This window comes from Botryllus schlosseri, chromosome 1 (genome assembly GCF_051294905.1).
Source record: "Botryllus schlosseri isolate E-star chromosome 1, Bs_hap1, whole genome shotgun sequence".
NCBI classification, from domain to species: Eukaryota; Metazoa; Chordata; class Ascidiacea; order Stolidobranchia; family Styelidae; genus Botryllus; species Botryllus schlosseri.
This window is the reverse complement of record NC_137236.1, coordinates 1567098-1588706: the sequence shown is the minus strand read 5'-3', so window position 1 is coordinate 1588706 and position 21609 is coordinate 1567098. Positions and strand designations below refer to the sequence as shown.

The window sequence follows — 21609 nt, the reverse complement described above, 5'->3', positions numbered from 1 at the left end:
GATTAAACGATAAATCTCCAAAGAATAATGGTATTTTTACTCAGGTAACGGCTGACCTCCAGGTGAAAATGGAAATTTTACTTGGGTAGGTATCGTATGTTTAGTGTCGTTGGTGTTGTTAAACGTTGTCGCCGGTAGCCGTTGGTATACTATTACGAGTGTGAAAAGGATTTACACGTCCTGTGCAAAGTATCGCGATAGTGAACATATTTTTCGCGTGATGAAACAAGATCGCTGTTTAAATTTTAATGCATTTCGACTACCGAGTTGCTGTACAATAGAGATGACTCTACATTAGACCGTACTGTGTACTTCGATTAAAACCACAAGACCACATGTAAATCTATTCGCACAGCTCGATGATGTTGATATAGTGTTACTTGAATTAATTATTACCTATTTACACAACATAAAATAACAATTCATGTCGTAGTAAGTAAGTTTCTTGAACTCGTGCTTGATGAAAACCAATGGCGACAAGTAGGTTTTTGTGTTTGAGTGAAAAATAATTATTTAGAGTAGTGACATTTTGCGGTCAACGAATACAAATCGATCATGATATTACAATATACGTCTTCGTCAACATAACGACTTGGTGTAGAAATACTTTCACGTTTTTTGAATAACTGGATTCTCGAGACTTGTTACTTGTACGATGTACCATTGGTGACTATAACGGCCATTTTGTATGATAGTATGTTTTAGTTGTATTGTTGTGAGGACAACCATGTGATGACTCAGCACTTTTCGTTAGCACAGCAGATTGATTTGTGTGTAAGATGTAAGCACCGTAACTAGAAAACATATGTACTCTGTTGTTGGAGTAGCTGATTTATTGCTATGACATGGACATATCCTGAAGCCTTGGTTTGTTGTCTTACGAAAGATGAGGCGACCTCGGTGTCGTAAATTGTGTTAACTAAATCGGATGGATACCACAATTGTGCTGGACTTACACATGGTATTCGCATACTGTGCACATACAAACTTTTGTGTAAACAACTCTGATGTTTCTGTTCGTACTAGTTCTGTGTTGAACTATTTGATTATTAAGATACATGAACACCCATTCAGACAATAAAGTTCTTGTGATATCGAAACAGTTTGAAAGCACCACCAATCATTGTACAGGTTTGTAGCATGGGAATATTTTCATGTGTCATAAATATCTTTCGTATACACTTAGTATGAAATGAGATGTGTGGAACAATAATTAGTGTCGTACAAAGTGTTGTGTTTGATTGCCTACTTTTTATCAATGTCTTTGTGATGTTAAAAGACGGTTGAGTTTTCATTTACATTAAGCGGGGAAACTCAAGTAATAAATTTTACTCGTTTGAAAATATCGATCAATGGAGTAATAGTATCAATATGAGTGGTATATTTTTTTTTTCGCGATATGCAACCATTCTTCTAAGCATAACTTGTCAAAAATTTATCATGTCATAGTCGGTTGTTACGAATTCGAAAGAAATGTACTTCGATTATCACGACGATGGAAATTAAGATCAACGCAGTATTTCGGAGATGGATGTGTATCGTCTGGTATGTTCCCCAATCACTGAATGTCGGTTAGTTAAACGATACATTTACAAGTTTACCGAAATCTTGATTTACAAATAACAGCTTGATGATGTAAAGCTCAACCACGCAAATGTGTTCATTGCAAAGTATTTGCCACAAACAAAATATCGAATGGAGACCATCACATTGGTTTCATTTCAAGTGAGTGAAAATTGTTTTCTGTTGGCCAGGTAGGACACATTTGACAAACATCGTACACATTGTATCTTCGTGATGGTAGCGACTTTCAGCGGCTTGGTTTCATGTCAGGAATTATTATTTGAGGGTTCAAGAACAATTTCAATCAATACTACAAATGAACAACAATGCAAAACACGTTTAGCAAATAACAGTGTAGCAAGTACTTTTTTGATATTACGATTGTTGTGCACCAGACATTTCTAACTGAATTGGATGCATCTAACAAACATATCACAATTTACTTTTGTAATGATCTAAGTCTTAGAGTGTATAACCTCGCGATATTTTACATTTAGCACGCACAATGGTGAGTTACTGAAATGATTAAGAATTGATCGCTAGCTTCGAACGGTACTCGATACTCAAAGTGATATTTTCACACTCTGTAAAGTGCATATGTTTCAATTCTCTGTCACAAATTCCGACAATAAATCGTTGGATTCAATAGTAACGATACTGTGATATACTGATTCTACACTTAGTCGTTTCAATTACCCGTTGGGAATCGGGATAATAAAGCATTTTGTATCGGAGGTTTAATGTATGAATACTGGAATTATTACATTTTTAGTGCTGTTTATCGCAAACGATAGATTTTAATAATTGTACTGATTGTTGAATGTAATAATACCGATATTGTCGTTTCATCTTTAGTCTTGGTTACTGGAAATATTTTCTGATATCCGCGATACGCAGAGTGATTTTTACCAAGGTGGAGTAATTTTCCTATCAAGAACATTTCAGACACACATAGTTTTACAGCTTAATATGTTAATAACATTGGTACTGAAAAGTTTGTTGCTGTCATAACATTTACCACAACGCCGGGTCTAATTAACGCAAATAATTTAATAATAAAGTAATGATCAACTATTACAAAATCTCATATGTCAAATCAATGTGTCAATCCTTATGTTCACAGCATGATAACTTTGAATATAACACCATCGTTCGATTGTAAGAAATGAATTCTCAACTACGTTGGTCAGACTTTCAAATCTCGTATACTCAAACATATTATGTTAATCTCAAGTCGCCGACACTGAGAAGTAATTACTTTTGTCTTACAAAATATACCGAGTAGTAATTAGTTTGTCTTGCAGAATATACCGCGTAGTAATTCCTCTATCTTACAGAATAGTAACGACTTTTCAAGTTGAATAAAAAAAGATGTGTATGGATATGAATACAACCAAGCTTGTTATGAATTTTAGGTTTTAGTGATTGTATGGATTCGTGTATGTTTGGCTGTTTTTCATACTGATACTGTTTGAGTTGGTCGGGTAAGTTACAAACGGATTTACTTGACAATGTTTTCGTGGTTGACTCTTTGAATATGGTAAGATGGTGAGATGTCGAGACGTAATACTATTTCCGTACACTCAATTACAACAAAACATAACCCGCATTCAAATAAGCCGTAAGCTACAAGTGGATTTAAAACTTGATGCTGTTTTGTGGTTAACTCAAGTCAGTAGTCATGTTTGTGTTGATTTCAGGAATGATCATGACGAGTTGGTCGGGTAAATTAGGTAATGTGGTAGTAACTATGACCTTACCGAGTTGCTGACATTCAAATATCTTTTACGCTGTAATATACGGATTTAATTGTGATAAATTATTAGTCAGTTATTGTTCAGACATTCAAATCTCGTATACTCAAAATATAATATGTTCAAGTCAAATCGTATATGCACCGATTAGTAAATACTTTGTCTTCAGAATAGTAACGACCTTTACAATCGAATAAAAAAAAGACCGATCATACGAGTACAACCAGGATGAATTATTTCAAATTTATGAGTTGTAGTGATATAATCAAGTAAGTGAAACTAGATTTTTAACAATTGTTAATGTTGTGAATAATTCTTTTGAGTATGGTACGATATTGAAATATCTCTTTGACAAACGGAAAGCAGGATCGTGAATAGAGTTGTAAGTTTCAAGGATTGTTTCAAAGTATGATCTTGAAATGTGACTGGATCAAAGTTGGTAGTCATGTTTGTCAATATATTTCAATTCAGATTATGTCAAAGTCCAAATATTTCATTTTGGATTATCTGGATTTACCTTTAGTACATCCCGCGAATGGATTCCGACACCGCGCTATAACATTTTTGATAATAAGGACTCGAGGCTTTTCATGATAGAGTTGACGAGTGATAAGATGCGTGTTTTTGTTAAGAGTTTGATTTCGTGTTGAGAAAGACAATAACTGTATAATACACATACTTGTGATTCTTGATTCTTGTAGAATTATAGTTGGTATTGATTCTATAAGTGTGAAAACAGCGTCGTGGAATGTGCGAATAATTCGATGTGGCTGAAAGTCGGCGTCAGTAATATTCAGGTTACGGTCGAATCAAAAGATCACGAAAAGATTTCTCAAAATAATTAGAATTGTACCGAATTAACACATTCAGATACGAATCAACTTGAGCTGTGTAGTAAGTTTCATTTCGAGTTGACAAATTGACACATTGGTTGAATATTCTTATCACGCAACTAAAGTCCACCACGTTCGAAGTGTAAAAACATATAGCAAGCACCAGAAAGCGTCAAATAGTTGGTTTTCGAATCACCGTCTACGCCGGTTCTATGGTAAACTAATTACCGAAATATTACCTAAAACTAGATTTTTAACAATTGGTAATGTTGTGAGTAATTCTTTTGAGTATGGTAAGATGTTAAAATGTCTCTTTGACAAACGGAAAGCTGGATCGGGAATAGAGTTGTAATGTTACATTACTTGTTTCAAATCAGTGTGTGTATAATATCGAAACGGGACTGTGGGGGAAGTTGCTAGTCATGTTTGTCAATCCTATTTCAATGCGCACTACGCCAAAGTCGAAATAATCGGTTTCGGATTAGGATTTTACAATTATTTCACACCTTTTTGAATAAGCGTCAACTTCACAGAGGATTAGGGTTGGGTCAGAAATAAGTGAAAATTTGTCGGTATTCGAATCACCGGCTACGCCGGCTCTGTGGTAAACTAATTACTAAAGTAACACCATGCGACTGATTCCTAGATTTAGCAAACTATTTCACACTGACTGATCTAGTGTAATAATCGATAGTAGCACACGACTGCACGGAAACAATTCAGCGCGCGGGTCATTCGAAATATTGGTCGCACGCACTGCTTAATCCTCTTGCAAGCCACGTTTCCGTTTGTGCGGTTATTGTTGGTGACTCGTACATATTCAACACCGCGCGAGAGATGCCTGAAAGTGCGAATCACGACCGCATCCATAAGAACACATGGCGAATCACCACAGATCCCGTAAGAATACACGACAGGCGAATCACCGCCACAGCCTACACGCGAAAGTACGACGTGCGAGAGATGCCTGAAAGTGCGAATCACGACCGCACCCATAAGAACACATGGCGAATCACCGCCACCACCTATAGCAAAAAAAACGAGTCACGACCACGAGTTTTCACGGCGAATCACGACCGCGGCCTATAGCAAAAAAGGCGAGTCACCACCCCGGGTTTTCAGACACCTCACCGCCGCAGCCTATACCCGAAAAGGCGAATCACGACCGCACCCATAAGAACACATGGCGAATCGCGGCCCAGAGGGGGGTCTAAAAAGGCGAATCGCCACCCCGGGTTTCCAGGCGAATCGCCACCCCGCCCATAAGAACCCCATGGCCGCATGCGAGCGATCGACTATACTACTTACATGCACACTAGTTGACGTTGACATTTAAGATGACAAATATTGAAGGTGGAGAGGTAATACGAATAGAGATACAAAAAATAGGATGTTTTACTATGGTCAATTGGCCGTTCCGACATCCTCTATGTGCAGATCTGTCACGCATTGTGCAAGGTGCAGTATAACAAACAAAGCACTTCTACTTAGATTTTGCCTACTTTTGTTGCATGTTTTTGTGACTACTTCTACTTAGGTTTTTGAGACATAACCAGTTAGATAGCCCCTATAATGTAGCGATAGTGAATGCAATTTAGTAATCGCACTATAGTTGAGTGCCATTATATTTTTCGCGGTGGCATATCCCTCAATTTTTAAAGCGGCCCCTACCAACTGCAGTAACCTGCAAGTGTGCGACTTTTTCTGTTTTTGGAAAGTACTCAAGTAGTCAGATTCAGATCCACCTTTACTTGAGCAGCAAGGATGACTCACTTTCACCCCTTTTTGATTGTATATACCGTGTCCTGAGCGGATGAAAATAATAATCAGCAGATTCAACCTTAACTTGTAAAAATTTCCACAACAAGCAATGCACACTTGCAAGCAACAATTTCTTTAGCTGGAAATATCTTCAATCTTTCATACAGGTTTAACTTGCAATGAGGCCAAAAGTTGGCATGATGGAAATGACTTTATACAGCATCCTCTTCCTCGTCATCGTCTGGGCAAGGCTGAGACAGGATATGGACTTGTTCTGCATTCTTGTCCTAAAAATTAATTAGCAAGAAAATCATTACATGCAAACATGAAACAATCCTTTAAAATGCTACCAATTCTGAACGCCCAGCAAGCCTTATTCAGTAGACCAGAGGTCTCAAACACGCGGCCCGCCATAGCATTTTGAGCGGCCCGCGACGACATTTTAGATTTTTAATCAAAATCATTTGACAATATATAAGTGTCACATATATCTTTTCAAGTTATAAAGTGAAAATTCCTTATTAAATTGCTCCGAAAGCCTGAAACTATTCATCAAACTTCACTATCAAATCAAAAGCAAACGCTACCATGCAGTGGAAAACTCACTATTTCGTCACATTTCGAATTCATGATGACAAAACCTGACCCCTCGGTGGCAAAATGAAAATGACTCAAGTGGACTCGGAATGCCGTGCATTTGTTAGAACCATGGACGCAACAAACTAATCGCGTATCAGGGGAACAGTAATAGATCAAAAGGTCGCAGCTTGGTATTTCGCTAACTAAGCAAGTAGGTATGGCAACCATTGGCAATCTGTTAGTTATACATTTTTGGTCGCTAAACCATGTTATTAAGGCCACTTAAAGGTATCGAGTACCGTAGTGGTACGCTCCAACGATGTAACAACAATGGGGCGTTCGGCGTTCCGACATTTCAGTCACTAGGACACATTCATTAATATATTTATGTTATATTTATATTTTTTTCTGCTCCTATATTTGAAGATATTTGGCCATGAGATTAATAGCCTACTTATCAAACGTATACCCGAATCCTGGATTGGAATTACAATGCTCATGCTCAACCTAAAATGTTTTGATATCAGATAAGTCTCTATTATCAATCTGTTAAATTAAAAATATCCATAGTAGCTCCAAAATTATAACCCGATAGCTTTTTGTCCACCCACATGGTGTCTATATATTATGATTAATATATATCAATTCTATTCAAATAGGTATAATTGTGATGATTCTTTTCGTGTCAGGCCTAAGTTGATACAAGAGTAAATCACATTTTGACGATGTGTGTTTACTGTCACTCTGCTGGATCGGCTCACTTTCAATAGGACAATTCATTCCCGCCAAATAAGGCCTACTTCGAAAGACATAGAATACCCCTATAAATGCTGCGGCCCGCGGCGGCGTAAAAACTGGAAAATTGGCCCGCGAGCACATTTGAGTTTGAGACCTCTGCAGTAGACACTGGGGGTCTTCAAAAAAACTTGAAGTAGACACGTTCAAATGATTATGATATACTTTGCAAATGAACTACTTTTTGTACTAAAATTAACGACCACGAAAACGAAAAAAACTGACATGCAAGTAAAACATGGGTGAATATATGAGTACTGAGTAGCGTCATGGTCATAGGGGCCGAGTTATGGGGTGGCACCCCATACAATATGCTGAAACGCCCGCCGTCTGCGATTTCAAATTTTCGTATATTTCTATTGTCTGGTCATTTTGATACGACATCAGCGCTGTCAATGAGCGAGTCCGTGATATCGCGTAAATGCCAACTATTTACCATTAACCAATAGGCCTACACCTACACGCGCAAATAATTGAATACGCAGCTTTGTAGGCGGCGACAAAGTAATGCTTGAAACGCCTCAATAAATTGTAATCCAGGATTTCAACATGCAACTGTCGTGTTGTTAGACTAGGTTCCAACCCATTGTGCTGTAGTCAAGTTCAGGAATTACTGATTAGATGCGCCGGGGCCTACAATATTCGTATCGTAGGCCTGGGATGCGTGCTTTCTCGTTTGCTATCATCTGCAGGCTACTAATTCTTGTCTGCTTTATATTTCAAACCCCCTTGTTTCATCTGGTCACCCTATGTAGAAATAAAATTTGGCGCCTACGAGTATGGTCACACAATATAACCATTATCTCCTCTGCGCAATATATTTAGAACATCAATATTGCATCTACCTCGTATTGCTGATTTGTTTTTGGATGGTGCATGGCTTAACACAGATCGGACTGCAATCTCGTAGTCCTTTTCCGGTACAGTCGTAGAAATACTGCACCTAAACAGAAAGATTATATTAAACAATTTATAGAGACGACAAACTAGTTCAATCTACGATATACGATCTCGTCTAAACTACAGAGCTTTCTTCCCAGTTCTGTCCAACTTTGTCAGCTGCCACTTTATTGGGAAACTCCGCGGTAATCTAATAAATATACTATATACTCACCATTTCCAGTTCCAGGAAATTCCCAGCAGAATGAACCTAGACGGCTCCCTCTAGGAAGGGCTACTTGCTGAGACAACGTATCTGAACAGATAAATAACAGTCAGAGGCAGTAGTGGCACCTCAAACACACAGTAACAGACATATGAGTTGATTAAACGCAGATTAAGTTGGTAATCTTATAGCTGGCAAACAGAGCGCAAAATTTAATAAAACAGGTCTCAATAAAAAGTTACTTTCACACTAATCTAGTCCGGGCACTTAAACCCCCCGAAAACTGCCTTCAAAGTCGGAAATCGGCATTGTTTCCAACAAAGGTAGCGCCAGTAGACAATAACAAATCAAATGTCTCGAACTGATTGTGACATCATTGAGCGCCTCGGCGAAGTCATGCCGTGTTCCCTGTGATTCTCAGAGTATAGCGCGCCGTATCAATCGCCATAACGCGAATAAGTCGTAATGTGAATAGTTTGTGTATTTTGCGTCGTCGCACATTCAAAAATTTGGATTAACACAAATTATGGCACAGAAGCCTACACATATCATCGTAGAATTTACTATCAACGCGTACGCGAAACAGTTTGTTCCATTCGGCACAGCGGTTCATGAATTTCATTGGAATATATTTTCGTCGTTACAATCAGTCGTAGCACTTTGCGCCGCATCAATTGCTGTAACGTGAATACTTCCTAATGCTACGAGTACTTATCGCGTTTCGCGCCGTCGCACATTTTCAAATATCAACAAATATAAATGATAATACTCCAGATCTGCTCTACGAGTAACAGGTTGATTAACAAAACATTTCGTACATCACAATACAACAGTAGCCTACAGCTGTATCAAAATTCATTTAGCGAAGTCCTAAACGGCGTCCCGACACCTGTCAGTGTGACATGGATGCACGGAATCAGCCCAATTCAATTCCAGATGCGTGATTGCAACGCCGAATATATATTACAATGAAATTCATGAACCGCTGTGCCGAATGGAACAAAGTGTTTCGTAGATCGGCCTGTTGCGTACTAAGAAATACGCGTTGATAGTAAATTCTACAATATATGTGTAGGCTTCTGTGCTATAATTTGTATTTATCCAAATTTTTGAATGCGCGACGACGCAAAATACATAAACTATTCACATTACGACTGATTCGCGTTACGGTGATTGATACGACGCGTTATACTCTGAGAATCACGGCACGACTTCGCCGAGGCGCTCAATGATGTCACAATCAGTACGAGACATTGAACGGTCATTGTCTACCGGCGTTACCATTGATTGAAACAATACCGACATTGGCACTTTGAGGGCGATTTCCGGGGTTTTCAGTGCCCGGACTAGATTTTAATTTCTCTTTTCGGAATCAGTGCGAAAGTAGCTTTCGATTGATTGAGACCTGCGTAATTAAATTGCGCGTTCTGGTCGCCAGCTCTAACATTACCGTTGAGTTATCAAATTGGAAGTTTCTACAATCTACAGTCATCATTGCATGTGCATAAAAATTTCAAATAATTCATAACTTACATACTCAGTTTTACTCTATATACTCAGCTTTCTAGACTATACTTGAGAGTTAATAATCTTTCAATACAACATCCATTGTAACAGAATATCTATTAAACTCTACGACTTTTCGGGTGCCTTTTTTCAAGAGTTAACGGCACACTAAAGGGATTTAAACAGATTTAAAAGCAAAACCAAAAAGGCAAAGTGTGACGCAATTCTGTTACAATGGATGTTGTATTGAAAGCTATATTCAATTTCTGTACCACGAACCAGCTATTTGGGTTAATAATCTTTTTACAGATCAAACGGTCATAACTGCAGATTTCTTGCTGTTTTGATGCCACATAGAGGAATTAAGGCCTAACCTGCATTTGGTGAATTGGTGATGCACTGTCAGTAAAATCGTGACATTACTGGCATATTTCTTTTTTCACTTTTCTTCAAGATGCTGAGATTTCTTTTCGAAATGTTTCGTCTGAGCTTCAGCGAGATCCGTATCACTGGTATCAGTGGAACATGTGCGATTTCTTTGAATCTTCTCGTGACCACCCGAATCAGACCTTGAATCGGAATCATATATGGTAGATCTTCCTATCCGTCGTCTTTTCCCCGCATCCGATGCTGAGCTTTCCAAGTTAGTATTGCAATATAGTACTCATACGGTGACCATATATAGGGCTGGGTAGAATTGAATATCGGTACTTCAATAATACAATTTGGAAGCCAAGCATTAATATCATGATTGAAATACCAGCAACCAAGACTCTTGAGTAGGTATGTCTATCACTCAATTTGAGTTACGGGTCTAATTCAAAAATTATGATAGCTTGCGGTCAGTCAAATCCTTACTTTCGAATCCATTTCCAGTCATAAATCACAAAACAGTAACTTTTACCTTATGTTGATCAAGAAATCAGGTTAGGTTACAATAAAAGGACGTACTATAACAGTATCAACTCTAAAAAATAATAGGCCTGCCGAAGATCCGTCATAGCTCTTTACTATAGGGATTCAATAACCAAGCGCATTTTCGTTGAGCACATACGCCACTTCTGACTATAACCGTATCATTGACTGACTACACTGCTACAACCAGTGGTTATGGTTAAGTAATCACCGAGCTAAGTGACACACAGCAAATGTCGAAAATGATTCTCGCCGCTGACAGCAATTCACTTCACAGAATCACGGTTCAAACTTCCCAGACGAAAATTTGAATCTCGTGAACAGGGCTCGCTGCGCAATGCGCCACTGCGCATATAGATGAAAAAGGCTAATGATCTCATTCACTTCACGCATGGCGCCACGCGACGTACGAGGAAAGCTCGTCAATCGTTGAGTGGTATTCAGCGGGGTAATATCGGTAAAGGTAAAACATTATGCGGTATAAATTTGTAAAGTTTATTACATGCTCGAAATAAAAGTACGAAAGCGAATGTACCATTATCGAAGTCGATAATAGGGTATGCCATTAACTATTCAATATACCAGCATATAATCCTTGTCAATTATATGGCGATCAAGTCAGATTCACTGTGCGCAGTCGCCATTTCTGGCGACCCATTGAGCGAATTCAAGTGAAAAACGCTAAACATCTCACGGCATGATGCACGCGAAAAGTTCATAACATCTTTCGGAATTGCGAATGTTCACCGCAGGAACAAACAGTAACACGACAGCTAAAAGGGCACAGAAATGGCTTGAAATGTTGGCCCGACAGTAAATATTGACCGTTCAATGCCAGCATATGCATAATCCGGTTACGTGACGTCGCTATGAAAAATCATGTCCAGTGACGATTTTCCTTCAAATTCTCTTGAAATATTTTGAAATACTGAAATATGTGCAATTTGTGCATATCAGCGTCGGGAGTTAATGAGAGATTGACTTTAGAGCTGCAACAAAATGGAGCTATCCTCACACTGTCCGAATATGATATCCGTTGGAATTCTGATTCGCACTTTCAGTGGACTATCCCGAATATCGGTGTGTAAATGTGCGATTTTCTTTCGAACTGTACTCTTGAAATATTTTGAAAGGATGAAATATGTGCCCTTATCAGCAAGAACTTGAGTGGTTGACTTTTTAGCATAGATACAACATGGAGATATCCGCACACTGTCAGATTATGATATCCATTGAAAATTGAATTGGGACTTTTAGTGGACTATCCGAAATGTTTTTCTGTATGTATGTCCTAGGATATCCGAACCGGACATTTTCGAACGTGGATAGCCAAGTATTAGCCCACGTCTGTCCAACCGGACACTGGGACACTCGGACACTGCTTGGATAGCCCTAGGCAATTATGTGTTTGCTGGGCAATGACCAAGTTTTCTGCTACCTTGGTTTTTCTAAATGCTTCGAGCAGAATATAATTGGCTCATTTCTCTTCATGACCTCGTTTATTATTGATATGTGATTGCGACTAATTTGCAATTATGCTAAAAATATCCACAACTCATTATAACTCAAGAGTATTGTTAAATGTCTCCTAATGAGTATCTGCATTAGGGCTGTTCAAAAATAACAATTTTTCCTGAATCTTGCCGGTTACTTGATTAAATCGTTAGGTTGCCTTAAAAAATGACGCACACCAAATTTGAATTCATTCCAACCGATATTCGCGGATTTCGTAGAGTTTGAAAATTTTGAATTTGCCTAAAAATTTTGCCTCCATTTTCCAGCCGGCATCACCCCAATGTCTGCGCGAGGGGGGAGGGTGAAATTGCCCATCTCGACAACCACTAGTCGTAGGGTCATGAAAGCTGCCTAAACATCAAGTTTCTATCAGTCTTAAGAAGAAAGTTTTCTCTATTGTGAACACAAAACGATTTACAGCCGAGAAACACTAGATTTTTGAAGCTGGTAAATGGCGGGAGTAACTAAGTTACATGTTAGTGTGATTTACACAAGAACAGCTAAATAAATTAAACTCGTTATGTAAAAAAAAAATTGAATTATTTTGAAGTGTAAAAAAATCGCCCTAGTAATGAATTTAAATCATGTCTATAGTACTTTGAAATTTCAACTTAACTTGACTCGTGTCACCTCCAGAAATCGAGTGACTTGACTTGACCCTTGTCGCCTATGAAAATCAAGTGAATTGACTTGACTCAAGTTAAAATGTGCAATGATTCGAGATGACTTGTGATTCGAAGGCAGTGACTTAATCCCTGTTGTAAAGCTAACGTCAAGTGGTCGTGCGATACGCAAGCCGAAGAGCTTCCAACCGACTTGATTGCTTAATTGTTTTTTCACTAAGTTAATTACCTAGTGCGTGGCTAAGGTGTCAGTATGTGAGTTTGTGCTTTGTAAGCCAGTTCGTTTTTGATCGCTGTGTACGACGGTTACCTTTATTGAACGACGCGCCGAATTGACACGTTCCGAAGACTATTGCGAGCTGAGACGGCATCGTATTTAATCCCTCACGGTGTGAGGTGTTGGAATAATTTCTCGTCTTGACTCTTGATTTATCCGTGTGCAAGTCGCTGATCTTTTAGGGGAATTTTGTTAATAAAATTCTCAAATCCCAACACTGCCACGAACATTAGTAGTCTTCACTAAGGGTTTTTGCATTGCAGAGGTGGTCAAAGTAGTCAAGAAAGCTACTCAAGTAGAAGTAGAAGTAGCGACGAAAAAATCTACTCAAGTACAAGTAGAAGTACTTCTTTCATGAGCAACCTAAAACTACTTGAAGTAGAAGTAGAATTGACTGACTCTAGAAGTACTCAAGTAAGTAAGTAGTTGTGAAAACGATCCTGATTGGATGGATTATAAAAAGGGGCAAATTGAGCTATGTGATAGGTGACGAGCTTGATTGATATTGATGCATACCAGCAGGTATCCAATTTTCGATAGCATAAGCATTCGTCCACATCATGGGATGAAAATGATAGTATTGGCAAGGAAATGCGATACTAATCCTCTGTTTTCTCGAACAATACGTTTTGGAAAATAGCATGGTATGGCGTCATCCCCCATATTATAATGCCCGTAGTTTAGTCGAAGAGCAATACGGAGAAGTTGTATAGGATACGGTGTAAACCAGTGATTCCCAACCGCGGCCCTCAGCTAGCCTTCTTGCGGCCCTCACAAAAATATTGAAAAATCGATTTATAAAAAAAAATTATATTCATAAAATACTCTTGCTTGGCTTGGAGTTTTCAATTAGAATTGCAGGGAAATTGTGGGTTGTAGTTGTAGGTATATATATAGGTATTGACAGGACCGTAACTGCCGCACTCCAAGCCCCCAATTGGGGGGGGGCGAGCTCGAAGGGGGCCCAAAATTATTTAATGAATTAGCTTAAATTAAAGAGTATTTTATGCAACTTTTTGAAATATTTTTCGCGCGGGGCGCGATTTCAAGTTTCCAACTACCATAATTATTTTGTACTCTTCCGCCAAGATAAAATACGCAAGATTTATCGAAGTGAGCATATCGGCGTTGGCCATTACCGCGCCACGACACACAAAGACATAAAGTTTTAGGCCATAACATGCAACTCCAAGAAGTGTGCCAAAACGATTGGCAGCGAGAAAACCTTGGCCGAAAAGGACTGCCCTTACGCTGACCGAAAGCTTCGTCATCTATATACAAGATACATATAGGTAGGCCTATAATTGACCATAGGCGCCTAAATGACTGGCGCCAAATGTCCCTGTCTTGGCAATCCGAAACTCACGAGAGAAATAGGCTACCATCCCACAGGGAAGAATTATATGCCAGTGAAGACCTACCAATTTGAAATCGTGTGCATCTTTTAGTTTAGTACGCTTGGGCGATTCTATATTTTTTGATAAGGCAGACTGGAGGTCATCAAATAACATCATGTAACGAAGTCGTACCAACGGGTCTACCCGTCCGAATATTTTTAATTATTATTTGCGGGCCCCACAGTTTCCAAGACACCTCAGTCAGTTACGGAAAAAAAAAAGAATATCGGCCTGGTGTAAATGACCATCGTAGTCGACAAACACCATGAATACCCCATAAACAACCAACAACACCTCAGTCAGCTCCACCGGTAAATCTGATTACGTGAGCAGAGAGGACAAGTAATTGATAGCAATATATATGCAATTCCCGGTCTTATTGACCTATTTTATTTTGAATTATCGAAGATTTTCGCGCTTCACGCTGCCTCACTATAAACGGTGATTCTGATTTCGTGGCAGAAGCGAACAATGGGATGAGGGGTCGGTTTACCACCCTATGGGAGCTCAAGACCTAAGTGTTTTTGGGGGGCTGACGAAGTGCTGTTTCGTTCCTGCCAACGGGTATACGCCCGAAGGTGTTTAATTATTACAGAGTCGCTACCTAAAACGGACACCCGATTTCGATGATAAATAACGGTAAACACCCGTCTGGTCTGAGGGGAGGGGCTTCGAAGTTCGGTTTAGGGGGGCCTGACGAAGTACTGTTACGGCCCTGGGTATTGATAACTAATTTACGGACGCAACAAGTGACTCACGATTGAATACGCCGAGATGCGTACTGCTTAGCCGGAAAAAATCAGCATAATCGGCAGTCCTATTGCTCGCGACCCAAGCGTCCGAATAATTTGATATGTCGGTTTTTATCGGAAACAAGTGTCGCAGTATTTCCAAAAATACGAATTGAAATCTCGTCAGGGCAATAAAACTACTCCGAAATAGCCACCAGAAGTTGATTGTTCTGAACAACGGAAGCGCGGCAACACAATGACCAATGGCGTCAAGCGAATGATCGGAACAATGGCAATTTTCATATTTTGGTGACTATTTCGGGTTCCTTTCATTGCCCTGGTATTCGTGCGGCCCCGACCACACTCTGAAGTTCCAAATTTGGCCCTGCCACCGAAAAAGGTTGGGAACCACTGGTGTAAACACTTTGTGCGATTAGTAAACGTTAATAAAAAATATGGTGGACCGTAAAATAGCCATATTGTGTAGCTTTATTTCCAGAAATTTAAGGCATTACTGCACTTACTTTTATACTTCAATATGTATGTTATTCGGATAACAGAACTGATATTAATTATAACTCAAAGTATATGATACTGGGAATTATAAGTGAAATATAAATACTACTTCTAAAAGCAGAATATGTATTTCATGTTTTTAGTCAAGAAAGTTTCAAAGGTGGTATGCTAAAACAGCTCTAAAATTAAAAAAAAAAGTCCACTCTTCCAGATTAGGACACGCCATGGACATATTTGCTAGATTACGATATGACAAGAAAATGCTAGATTGCGAAACATCAGCTTCAAAGGTTATGATGAGCCATACATACTGTGATGAATAATTTCATATGGGCGAAGGGCGACAGTGTGGTGTGAACGGAACCACGCCAACCCTCGATCTAAATTATATTCACCGATACTTTCGTGAAATCATACTGCATGGTCACTCCGTATCCACTGGGCGCGAAGAGCGACAGAAATTCTGTGCTTTACTAAACTTTTATGAAAATTAAATGGTAATACTCCTTGAAAACAGCCCCGAAATTCCTCAGGCTATCTTCCTGATTGGAAGATTGAACTACTTCTACTTGACAAACTGAAAATAGCGAAAAGTAAGTAAGTAGATCACAAAATATTAACAAGTAGAAGTAGAAGTAGCGAAATCAGATCTACTTGAGTAAGTACCAGAAGTAGAGGAAAACTACTTGAGTACTTCGAAAAAGTAGAAGTACTTCGTTACTGACCACTAGGGTTGTTCAGAATTGACCGACTTTCAAAAATTCCAGGTTTTCAGTCCGATTCCCATGCCTTATACCTTAAAAACATATTCTGGCTACTTTTTTTTGTAACTCGTCCCCTGCATCCGTGTGCACATTGAGCTGGAAGAATAGCAGCTGAAAATAGGGGATTCCCCTAAAATCAGAGGGTCACGATTTTACCTAGCCTAGTTAAAGTGACATATAACATGGATTTATGCAGCTGTTGCGGTTTGGGGTGCTACAAAACCCCACCATATAAGGCATTCCTAGTTCAGGATATCATTCCATGTCCCACACTGCCTTAGAACTGCTCAAAACTACCTAAAACTGATAGTCATTTTGTTGGATCACATATCCTACACCCCTCAAACCTACCCGGCACTGTTCATCAATTTCCTGGATCCCCATGTGCGAGAATACAACTGTAAATGTAACATCCACTCACAGCCACATAATAAACATCACAGGAAACGAAAAAATAAGGCAAAGAAAGAGATCAACTAGGCAAAATATTACATAAATCAGGTGGATGAAATGGTTGCTTTCGAGAAATCTGCATATCTGTTCCGGTGATCTTCCACAGCTTGTAGGAGGCTCGCTCGCTGTTTTTTGTCATTCGTTATGAACGCAGCATAGACGGTATTCAATTTTACCATACGCTCTGCTGAATCATTAACTACTTCAACAGTATTCACAAATTCTTGAGCAGTCACGAAATCTGGATCAGTATGCCATTCCGAAACTGGAAGACTCAACCAATCATGTTCCACATGTATAGCATCAAATAGAAACCACGATTCTGGCCCAATCAAATCGACCATACTCATTGACTCAGAGACAGAGTCAGAGATCAGACTGAGAGGCATACCTCTGCGAAATTTTTCAGGGATTGGCATTTTCAGCAATATAGCAGCCATCGCTTCCTTCAGTTTGTCAGGAATCTTTGGATTAGCCGAGAACATGGTAAATACCACCATTTCCTCAGCTAGATACCAATGATGTTTTCGCAATTTCTTGTATGCCACATCAGCAACAGTGAGATCGCATATTGAAAAGTTTTTCTTGTCATGAAGGAATTTGAGATCATTCCAAGGTGCGTCACATGCAATACCAGTTTTCAACCAAGCTGGAACATAAAACAAAGCAATGAATGTATTGATTCGTTCCAACTTTTCAATGAACTCTTCAGAATAGTCCATTTGCTCATTCCACATGAACATTTTTTGACAGTACAGGACTTGACTCATCCATCTAGCGCTATGAGTAGCACCAGGCTTGCGAAAACGATGATCAACATATTTGTCATCCAAAATCGCCAAGGTGCCTGTTGCACATTCTCTGTAGTCATCTCTTATCAAGATTTCTTTCTGCTTTCCATCATTGGGTTTCATCAGTGGAATTATTTCTTGCTTTGCTTCATCAGCTTTCATCGTCAACCAGCTGCCTTCAATAAACTTCAGCGTTTTATAGCTTCTTGATTTATCAATATGTTTCCACTTCTTCTTGAAGGTATTAAAATCCGTGTTTTCAGGGCCTGTGGTTGTCGATCCAAACAAACACTTCCAAACCTCTCGAATGACCAGTTCATAAATATGATGGCGACAGGCATTGTAGAAAACTTTCCTGTTAATCAATTCTTCAAGTAACGGAACCGCACCTTTGTTTTTACCAGTGTTTGAGGATGTTGTGTCAAACACAAGAGGTCTAACAGATTTTGTTAAATTCCCAAGTTCCAGCAGTTCAAATGATGCATCAGCCTGTGCTTTTCCTGTAGCACTTTCCAGAGTTTTAATGCCAAGAAGTTTCCCTTTCTTAAATGCGCCGGAATACGCAGACGATGCGAGCACTGCCAAGGCCTCAAATTGATATCCTAGACGACTCTTAGTGAGCTTTCCATCCCAGTGCAATGCAATGTGCTCTGGTGGATTGGTGGATATTTTTTCAAAGATAGATTCGGAAATTTTCAAACGATTTGCAATGCGTCGTCGATAGGTCCCAGATCTTGAAAGATGGAAGTCATTAGGGTTGCCATCGCAAGCTTTAATCAGTGCTGCAGTTATCATGGTAGCGGCATTATCACTGACTTTCAAGGGATCAAAAACCTGGCATAGGTCTTCGTCGCTGAATAGGTTTACAGCAGCTTTTAGAGTCACGAATTTAGCGGAATCACCAGATGTCGACTGTGCAAGTTCTAAATCAGTGCTGTGAGAAGTGTCAACTACCTGTGAAGATATAGATGAGCTCTCTGTAAATTCACCTTCGCTACTTGATGCTGGTGCAGACTCTCTTGCACTCATGGTCGTCTCTTTTGTAGCATGATTTTCGCTTTCAACACTTTATCTTTGCCACCGATCGTTGCTAATCTCGGACCCCTTTGATCCTGATAAAATGCTATGTCTTCACGTTTTTTATCGTCAGAAAGAAGTGTACTTGCTTCAATTGTCGCTATCGCGTCAGGAAGGAAAGGACGTAGTTTATTTTTGTCCTTGATGTTTTTTGCGGCATATACACCGACTCATGATATACATACACACGATCTGCGCATATGCATTCCATGAGTGCATGATGTGCATATGCCGCTGGACAAGGAAGTGCAGATATAGCCTTTACGACTTTCTAAGTCATGCACCACCCCTCCATGCTATCCCAGTAATGCATGAGCGCCAAGCAGGGAAGCCATGGATACCAGTGTTACTCGAGTCCGACTCGACTCACGATTTTCTGATGACTCGACTTGACTCGAGTCATTTATTCAAAATACGGAAATGACTCGACTCGAGTCATTCTGTGTACTGACTCGACTTGGACTCGAGTCATTGCGCATGACTCGAACCAAGTCATTGACTCGAGACTCAGATGGCCAAGACCGATATTTCATTGTAATTCTGAAGCCAACACACTATTGGGATTTCGTCTATTGGTGCTGGTACTTGAAAATGCGACCATAAACTGCTGAAAGTGACGAACATTGGCATATTATAAATGCGAACCATTCGATATCACCAAACAGAGCTATAAAAAGTGGGTTTACCAAGACTTCAACTGGAAACTGAGCAGTCAACACAATGACTTGGACTAGGACTCGAGTAATAATTCCATGACTCGGACTCGGCACTCTGCTCGCTGACTTAAACTCGGACTTGACTCGGTGGTGAATTGAAATGACTCGACTTCACTCGATCAAAACTACAAAAGTGATATTGACTTGTGACTCGGAGCCTTGTGACTTGGTTACAACCCTGGTGATCAGAAAGTATTGAAAAAAAATTATTTAATTTTTATATATTAGGCTATATCCAAATCTTTCATCTCTTGTAGCAACGCGCGGCTACTGATCGGTATTAAACCAAGTTTGGTGTAGCGAGTTTTTATAGCCAAACTAACAACTTCATCATGTAGTCAGTTGAATTTGAAAAAAAAATTGAAGACTCCTTATACGGTGTATAACTCGTGTTTTTCTGCATGTATTTGTGTATTTGAATACGTCGCTGTCACAGTTTCAATATATATGGTTTAGTTCGTCAGCAATTCTGCCATAGCCCATCAGCCACTCCAAGAGATGTGCTTACGTCCAATCCAAGACCCCGGAAGAAACGACAAATTGTATCGGCGAGCTGAATGGCGAGGAAACGTATGTATATTAGTGAGGAGCGGATCGACAAATTCTCTGGTCCGGCTCCGATCCGGTTTGTCAATTCTCTGTTCCGGCTCCGGCCGTATCAGAAAAAAGTACTTATCCGGCTCCGGCCAAAAATTAAAAAGTCCTGCTGGAAATCCGACCTAACACGGTACACGGTGGTTCCATGAATTTAAAAATATAGCTCGTTTCTTTTCGCACTGGCTTGGCGGTTTCTTGCGTGTTGTTGGTTTCGAAAGGACGTAGGACGTAGTTTATTTTTGTCCTTGATGTTTTTGCGGCATATACACCGACTCATGATATACATACACACGATCTGCGCATATGCATACCATGAGTGCATGGTTGGTAGTTATTTAGTTACAAACGTCATGCTTATCCATAGAGATTCTGGCCTTATCAAAGAAGTACTGATCCGGCTCCGATACGGTCCAACCAAAATTAAAAAAAAAATCCGGCCGGATATCCAACCCGGCTCCGGTTCATGCTCCGCACCAATCTATATGCGTCCATGCTAAGTGCTACTTTCAATCCACGGTTACGGCGCTGCAGCAAGACCTTTACTAACTATTGGATTTGCAAAATCTGTACGGTACTCATTTTCCAAAATTCGCAACCGCAACTAGACTATATTTTATAGAACTAACTATCTTTGATAACTTGAAACCAACTAACTAAAACAGAGCTGACTAATAATGGATAATACGAATTACGGAATCACAAACAACCTAAGAAATATTGGAGATAGATTCGGCATTACAAAAGGCCAGGATATCGAGCTTGCGATGAAAGGGGTTCCGTGAATCAAAACCCACCACCGGGCTTAACCACTGTTAGTAGTGATGACTTTTAGCTAGCAATGCAAGAACAAAACACAATAGAACACCGATATCACGATTCACAGAACGGTGACACGTGTTTTATAGTTTCGCAACTAACTTATCCGTAATGCAACTAGAACTACTTGCGGTAAAAAAATTGTAACTAGAACTATGGGATAACCATTAGTTAATGACCGTCGACTGACTAGATTCGTAGTATGTATAAATCTGGCTGTAACTGTAATCTGTAATCTGGCTGTGTGTTTGGGTATTGATTCAGGGGAAGATCATGAACGGGAGTGAGATTCAAAGCTATCAATGTGCTTCAACAGAAGAAACTAAAGAATCAAAAGGAGGACAAGAGTAATTTGTGTCTCGACCTCCTATGACCAGGTACGTGAGAGCCAATATTCAATATTCAGCACAAACTTGTCGGTATTGTGGTGCTGATGGCTCTGTTTATGTATTGTACAGGCGTCGGGATTGTGTGTAGGTATGTGTGTGAGTGTTAAATTCACAATTCACAAGGTTGAGTGAGTAG

The 21609-nt window shown here is 39.6% G+C and overlaps 2 protein-coding genes and 1 long non-coding RNA gene across 3 annotated transcripts in view; 2 read left to right on the top strand and 1 right to left on the bottom strand.

Annotated features, from left to right (window-relative positions):
• LOC145450326 (uncharacterized) overlaps positions 1-21609 on the top strand; it is a 198565-nt gene that overhangs the window by 42812 nt on the left and 134144 nt on the right. The gene's annotated exons all lie outside the window — the stretch shown is intronic.
• The window catches only part of LOC145445491 (uncharacterized), a 193265-nt gene continuing 172143 nt past the window's right edge, over positions 488-21609 (top strand). The window contains exon 1 of the mRNA XM_080323842.1: positions 488-498. The gene's annotated coding sequence lies outside the window, so the exon portion shown is untranslated. The remainder of the gene's footprint in view (positions 499-21609) is intronic.
• Positions 5462-12225, bottom strand: LOC145447936 (uncharacterized). The gene is made up of 4 exons (XR_013917759.1): positions 10271-12225; positions 8400-8480; positions 8131-8228; positions 5462-6198 (listed from the first exon to the last, which is right to left on the bottom strand). It is a non-coding gene; the product is annotated as an uncharacterized LOC145447936 (long non-coding RNA).